We start from the raw sequence: 7500 nt of genomic DNA, 5'->3' as shown, positions 1-7500 counted from the left end.
TTTTACTTTAGTACTTTTGTCTGGGCTCAATTCACTTTTAGGTCACATACCAAGCATGAAAGCAATGTATATTAAATATAGATCACTTACGTAAGGCACAATACATCCCGTTATACGGCTACTTGCCAAAATGAGTAAAGAAACTTCACACAATGGGTTTCGTGGTTTCCGCTAAGAAAACAAATAGTTCGCCACACTAATAGAACTTCAAAGATGCATGGCAACGTATTACTGACTTTCACTTTCAATGAAGGTCCATTGCGATACGCGGACCAACTACTAATAATATGAAAGCGAATCAACTATTAATAATATGAAAGCGAGCCAAATACTAATAATATGAAAGATGTGAAGCACAAAATCCATTGCCATGGACAGCAATTATTATATTTGCAGCTGTCATTATAGGGATTTAACAGACCTCCCAACATTGGGAAGGCCCGTGCATGTGAATGGAAATTTCTGCAGCACTCTGAAGAGCCGTATAATACTATGAATAACTGCATAACATAGTTGTTATCACTTTATAACACTCTGTACACCAGTACTTGCATGTACTTGTATTTGTATGATAATAATATGTCAATATGTCATACAGCACTTTTATTATACTTATGATGTATGCTGAAAGATTTTGGTGTTTGTCCGGAATCTCAATTAAATACATATTAAAAATGATAAAAAGCTAATCCTTAACACTAACTGTGTACACATGCTCGGTGTAGAAGTGGATTAAGTGTTTGGTATGTAGGTAATTAATTAAGTACTCAGTGTGCGGTACCTGAGGCTACAACAGTTGAAGCAGTGTTTATCCTGTTACCACGCCAACAGGCACATTTGTCAAACAGAACCTCCCCCTGTGTGGGGTCTCCGTGGTTACGTCCTGTCCTTCTCAGCTTTGCCCACTTATTAGGACATGACTTAGAAAGAGGCATATGGTGCTCCTGTCCTCTCTTTCCCCCTCAAAACAATGTTTTTAATTATATTTGTTTAATATGCTTTATTGGCATGACTATGCAGTTCACAAGTTTGTATGTGTAACAGAAATGAATGATAATCATAATACAATGAAAAACACAGGAATTAATGAAAAACAATGAGATCGATGCTTCTTCTTTCATTTTCTCTATCCTTCCCACGCATCATTCTCCATTCCTCTCTTTTACTCTCATCTCTTTCTCACTCTCTTCTACATCTTATCAAAGTCAAAGTCAAAGTCAAAGTCAGCTTTATTGTCAATTTCTTCACATGTTCCAGACATACAAAGAGATCGAAATTACGTTTCTCTCTATCCCACGGTGAAGACAAGACATATTTTACCAATTTAAGTCCACAGACAAACATAACATTCAAGTAAACAAAAAAGTAAGTAAATAAGAGGGCACATATAATAATGAAAAAAAATAAGAGCAGCAAAATTTGGTTTAAATTGTGCATAGACAGTCAATAAAATACTAGTGCAAAGTCAGGCCAATAAAAGGCTTGGGTAGTTCTGTTTGACCTAAGTAAGAAAGAAAGTGACATAGTGGTGCAAGTTATGTAAGAGCAGCAGATGTGTTGTGTTTTCAGGACAACAACAAGTTGTAAAGTGTACAAGTGTGCAAGTGTGCAAGTGGAGTAGTGCACGCGGCCATTGTGGGTCCAATGTCCAGGATGTTATGTAGCTGAGGGTGGAGGGGGGAGAGGAGGGAGAGAGTTCAGCATCCTTACAGCTTGGTGTATGAAGCTGTTGGTGAGTCTGGTAGTGCGGGAGCGCAGGCTTCTGTACCTCTTCCCAGAGGGCAGTAGATCGAACAGATTGTGAGCGGGGTGACTTGCATCACTCACAATTTTGGTCGCCTTGCGGGTGAGGTGGGTGGTGTAAATGTCCTTCAGGGAGGGGAGTGAAGCACCAATAATCCTTCCAGCTGTGTTCACTATGCGCTGCAGGGCTTTCCTGTTGTATTCAGTGCAGCTTCCGCCCCACACAGCGATACAGCTGGAGAGGATGCTCTCAATGGTGCCTCGGTAGAATGTGGTCATGATGGCTGGTGGAGCACTTGCTCGCCTGAGTTTCCGCAGGAAGTACAGGCGGCGCTGAGCTCTCTTCGCCAGTGATGCAGTGTTGGTGGTCCAGGAGAGGTCTTCGCTGATGTGCACCCCCAGGAATTTGGTGCTGCTCGCTCTCTCCACCACAGCACCGTCGATGGTCAGTGGCAGGTGTTGGGTGTGACCTCTCCGGAAGTCAACAACAATCTCTTTGGTCTTGCTGACGTTCAGCAGGAGGTTGTTGTCCCTGCACCACGTGGTCAGATGGTCGACCTCCAACCTGTATTGGGTCTCGTCGCCCTTGGTGATGAGACCCACCAGAGTTGTGTCGTCAGCAAATTTCACTATGTGATTGTTGCTGTAGGTTGCAGTGCAGTCATGCGTCAGCAGGGTGAAGAGCAGCGGACTGAGCACGCAGCCTTGGGGGGCCCCTGTGCTCAGTGTGATGCTGCTTGAGGTATTGTTGCCAACACGTACTACTTGGGGCCTCTGACAGAGGAAGTCCAGTAGCCAGTTGCAGAGGTAGGTACTGAGTCCCAGTTTGTCCAGTTTGCAGATGAGTTGTTGTGGTATTATGGTGTTGAATGCAGAACTGAAGTCTATAAACAGCAATCTCACATATGAGTCTCTTTTTTCCAGGTGGGTGAGGGCTGGGTGGAGGGCAGAGCAGATTGCATCCTCTGTAGACCGCTTGGCTCGGTATGCAAACTGGAAGGGGTCCAGGGTGGGGGGGAGAATGGCTTTGATATGTGACATGACAAGCCGCTCAAAGCACTTCATGATGATGGGTGTCAGTGCCACAGGGCGGTAGTCATTGAAGCAGGATGGAGCAGTTTTCTTCGGCACAGGTATGATGGTGGCAGCTTTGAAACATGATGGGACGATGGCTTGCTTCAGGGAAGTGTTAAAGATGTCTGTGAAGACATCCTTAAGCTCCCCTGCGCAGTCCTTCAGCGCACGACCTGGGATGTTGTCTGGACCTGTTGCCTTACGGGTGTTGATAGCAGCAAGTGTCCTCTTCACGCTGTCGGCAGAGAGGCACAGGGGCTGCTCATGTAGAGGGGGATGGGTCTTCTGTGGGCAGGTGCTGTTTTGTGCTTCAAAGCGAGCAAAGAAGCGGTTCAGGTTGTTGAGCAGAGGGATGTTGCTCTCACAGCTCTGTGGCGCGGGCTTGTAGTCCGTGAGGGCCTGAATGCCCTGCCATAGGCTTTGTGCGTTCCTGCTGTCTTTGAAGTGGGTGGTTATCTTGAGAGTGTATTCCTTTTTTGCTTCCTTGATGCCACGGGACAGGTTGGCTCTCGCTGTTCTCATGCCAGCTTCATCCCCAGCTCTGTAGGCTTTGTCTCTGGCCCTCAGCAGCCTGAGGACATCCCCTGTCAGCCATGGCTTCCAGTTGGCTTCCAGTTGGCCTTATAACTTATTCCCTGTTATGTAAGGGATAACGGCCGCCGAGGTGTCCTGTTATACGGAATTAATGGACGAGGGCGAGGGGCAAAAAACTCCCCGACGCGCAGTGGAGGGGAGTTGCCTCCGCCCGAGTCCATTAATTCCGTATAACAGGACACACCTCGAAGGCCGTTATCCCGCTTATCACCCGGTTGCCACTGTAAAGCAAAGGAAACACGCGGTTCCCTTTAAAAAGAAGCTCACTAGTTCAGCTTGCTGTACAACTTTTGTTGGCCCAATTAGCTTGTTTACAGTTGATTCCATTGTTGCGAAGCCTGCAACCAAAGATTCTAGAGCGCTGCAACTGTCGTCCTTCTATGGTTGTTATAGTTACCATTCATAAGCATTGATATGGAACAGTGTCCTGTTATTCAGAATTTTTACACGGCTCTTCATAATGCTGAAGAATGCTCCATTCACTTGAATGGGCCTTCCTAACGTTCGGTGGTCTGCTAATTCTCAATAACAGACCGTTGCTAAGTATAACAGACCGCTGTCAAGGAAAATGGGTTTTGTGCTTCTATTTCACGTCTTTCATATCACTACGCAAAGACTGGAACTTCATTCAAAAGTGAAAGCGGACGGTTGATCAGCTGTGTTCTAAAGAATGTTTGATTCAAATTCAGCGTGTGCTGTTGCAAACTATTTGTTTCTCTGCAAAAGCCACAATGAAACGGTAACAAATAGGCTATAGCCTAGGCTATGTAGGCTAAAGAGTGAAGAAGATTTCATATCGTTGGGAGTTTATTGTTTCGGTTTGGCAAGTAACCGTGTAATAAGCGGGATAATGTATAGAACGGCGGTCATTATTGGGAAAATATGTACCTTCAGGGCGGAACAAGACCGGTTCGTGCTGTCGGGACTTATTTTCCCAATAATGACCGGCGTTCTTTACATTATCCCTTACTTAATAGCCACCCCACCAGCCAATCAGAAAAGTGTATTTCTTCTCTCCGGGTGATAAATGGTTCTTAAAGTATATTCTTTTTCTTGTTTGTTAAGCAATTCTATTACGTTTACATTCTTTTCATAGTCATAGTTCATATTTAATAATAAGCAAAGTTATTGCATTGTTCAAACCCTGCACTGTTCAGTTTTGCACTACCACCATTGAACACAGTCTACCATAGCACGTCATCATGGTCAATGCATGGTCAGTCCATACCAGACCTTTGTAATCACTTCACAAACTCTATATTTTTACATTTCTGTGAGTGATTTTTATGTATGTGAGATATATGTGTGTTTGTTGTGTAATGGTTGTATCAGCTACTGGATGCCTAACATTTCCCTCGGGATGAATAAAGTATCTATCTATCTATCTATCTATCTATCTATCACTTCACTCTCTTTCCTCTCGTCTCCTCTCTTCATTCTTCTGTATCTCTCCTTCTCTTGACTTCCTCTCCTTCCCTCTTTCACACTCAGTCAGGGCAGCACGGTACCGTGCCGGTGGGGCGTCGCTAGTGGCAGATGGGCCGCATTCTGGCACCCCCGCACGTCTGGACGCGGGCCGCGCTGGCCCATGCCAAGCCGACACTTCAAGGGTGTGTGCATGCGCTCGGAGTCCCTGCGGCTGCAGCGGGCAAGCGGCGAACCAATGCCAGCGTCAGAGCCAGCGCTCCCGATTGAGCCATTTTGTCCCAAGTGAGGTAACGGGAGGACTGCTCCCCATCCACCCAGAAACACCTCACCAACTGTTCAGCTCTGTAACCACATGGGACAAATGACTCTCGCTCTGTGTCTCTGTGTGTCTCTCTCTCTCTCTATGTGTGTGTGTGTTTGTGTGTGTGTGTGTGTGTGTGTTTGTTTACTTCTCAATTTTCCGTCTGGATGCCTCCTTGTATCTTTTTTTCTCTATTTTTTATATACTGTATATTGTAACGGTAAAGTGGAAAAGTTCCATGCTGGACACCTCACGATCACAACATACTGGTGCAACAGCTTCATTGCTAGCACGCCCACCTGCCCTGCCCAAGGCTATGGGTTTGAGTCCAGTGTGGGACTGAGATTGTCTAAACAATACGGTGAATGAGCTGCGTAGTGATGAAACCTCTCCCCCCAATATGCTTACAGATGTGTTTACAACAGCAACGCTATAGCACCCATTGGGGTTTGGCCTCCTTGGTAGCACACCCGCCTCCCATGAGGTTGCAAGCAGTGATGTATTCTACGTGATACATAGGACTTGAATACCCACTTAAAAAGGATCACCATCTCAGTATACCCACTAAAAATAGGCAAGTATACGTATTAACATTTGGGGTTAATCACAGTGTACCCACTACCGCTAAATACTACATCACAGTATATCCACTACAGCTAACTAGACTACACCACTGGTTGCAAGTTTGAGCCCAGTGCAGGACTGTGTTTATCTACACAATGCAGGTTATTGTCATACACTCTCATTTTCCCTCTCTGTATATTCTTTCTCTCACCCTGGAACACCCTGTTTTCTTTTTCCCCTGTGTCCTTCTTATTCCACTACTACCTCTCCATCTCTCCATGTTCTATGTTTCTCTCTCTCCTTTTCTCTCTCTTTCATCCCTTCCCTCTGCCTGTCTTTTCTACTCACCCTCCTGGAAACAGATGGAGGATGACCGCTGCTGTATCTTCGCTCCGCTCCGTCCTGCTTTTGATTTGCCCTCTCCTCTCCTCTCCTCTCCTGTGAGTCCTGGCTGTAGCTGAGCCATATAATTCCAATGACAGATACCCGTGAAGGAGTCTTGATGAAAGGATAGGGATGGGGCTGGACTGTGTGTGTGTGTGTGTGTGTGTGTGTGTGTGTGTGTTTGTGTGTGTGTGTGTATGTGTGTGTGTGTGTGTGTGTGTGTGTGTGTGTGTATGTGTGTGTGTGTGTGTGTGTGTGTGTGTGTGTGTGTGTGTGTGTGTGTGTGTATGTGTGTGTGTGTGTGTGTGTGTGTGTGTGTGTGTGTGTGTGTGTGTGTGTGTGTGTACGCGCGTGTGTGTGCACATTTGATGAGCCCCCTGGAACAGAGTGCTGGACATGCTCTATTAAGCGAGCACACTTCGCCCAGTTCAACTGAGTTCGGGGTGTGTGTGTGTGTGTGTTGGGGGGGGACGTGGACATTAACACCAATACGGGTGTCACCAAGTACATGGGCGGATTATGAACTTTCGGGCCCCTGGGCCCAGATGTATTTAGGGCCCCCCACTTATTGTCATATATGTGGGAGGGGGGGTTTTGGGGTCCTCCCCCAGAATTTTTTTTTTTTTTTTTTTTTTGATGTGATTTCCTGTATTCTGGTGCATTTTGGGGATGGCCAATACTAAATTCAATCAGATTTATAGCCTACATCCTGATTTGTTGATATTGAGGCAATGATTCCTTGCAAAGGCTTGGGCTTCAGGGCCCCCTGACCCCTTGGGCCCCTGGGCCTGGGCCCGGTAGGCCCGTGCAGTAATCCATCCCTGACCAAGTACACCAAAGTCCTGTGAAAGCTAATATCCACACAGAGATGGGAAAGCTGGAGCTGAGAGAAAGACATACACCAGAAAGGGAAAATGACAGAGAGAGAGATAGAGAGAGAGTGAGAGAGAGATAGAGAGAGAGTGAGAGAGAGATAGAAAAAGAGAGTGAGAGAGATAGAGTTAGAGAGTGAGAGAGTTCGAGAGTTAGATGAGAAGGAGGTTTGGGAGAAGAGATGGGATGAGGGTCAGGTCAGTGAAGCAAGCAGAGGTAAGAATGTGAAAATAAGGCAGTTTCAGTGCATTGCAGACTGGAAAAAGACTGGTAAGTTATACTTCTGAGGGGCGAATGATGGGGTTTGGAGAGACATACGATCTGATGTCTCAAGGTTTGTTACCCTTGATAGTCAACATTTCACATACACTTGGTACAATCTTATCTATACCCTCTTATCTATACCCTCTTTACCAACGTTACAGCTGCTGTCAGTCACTCTGACACTTTTCACATTAGAATTAACTCTAAACTACTTGTTCAAATCTCTAAATCATTTTGTCACGTACGCAAATCACAGAGGAAATTTATCTTACTTC

At 45.7% G+C, this 7500-nt stretch overlaps 1 protein-coding gene across 1 annotated transcript in view; it reads left to right on the top strand.

Annotated features, from left to right (window-relative positions):
* LOC121681893 (ephrin type-A receptor 4a-like) overlaps nt 1-7500 on the top strand; it is a 39481-nt gene that overhangs the window by 13443 nt on the left and 18538 nt on the right.

Source organism: Alosa sapidissima, chromosome 1 (assembly GCF_018492685.1).
Source record: "Alosa sapidissima isolate fAloSap1 chromosome 1, fAloSap1.pri, whole genome shotgun sequence".
Lineage (NCBI taxonomy): Eukaryota > Metazoa > Chordata > Actinopteri > Clupeiformes > Clupeidae > Alosa > Alosa sapidissima.
Note: the sequence above shows the minus strand (reverse complement) of the source record. Positions and strands in the feature narration are given on the sequence as shown.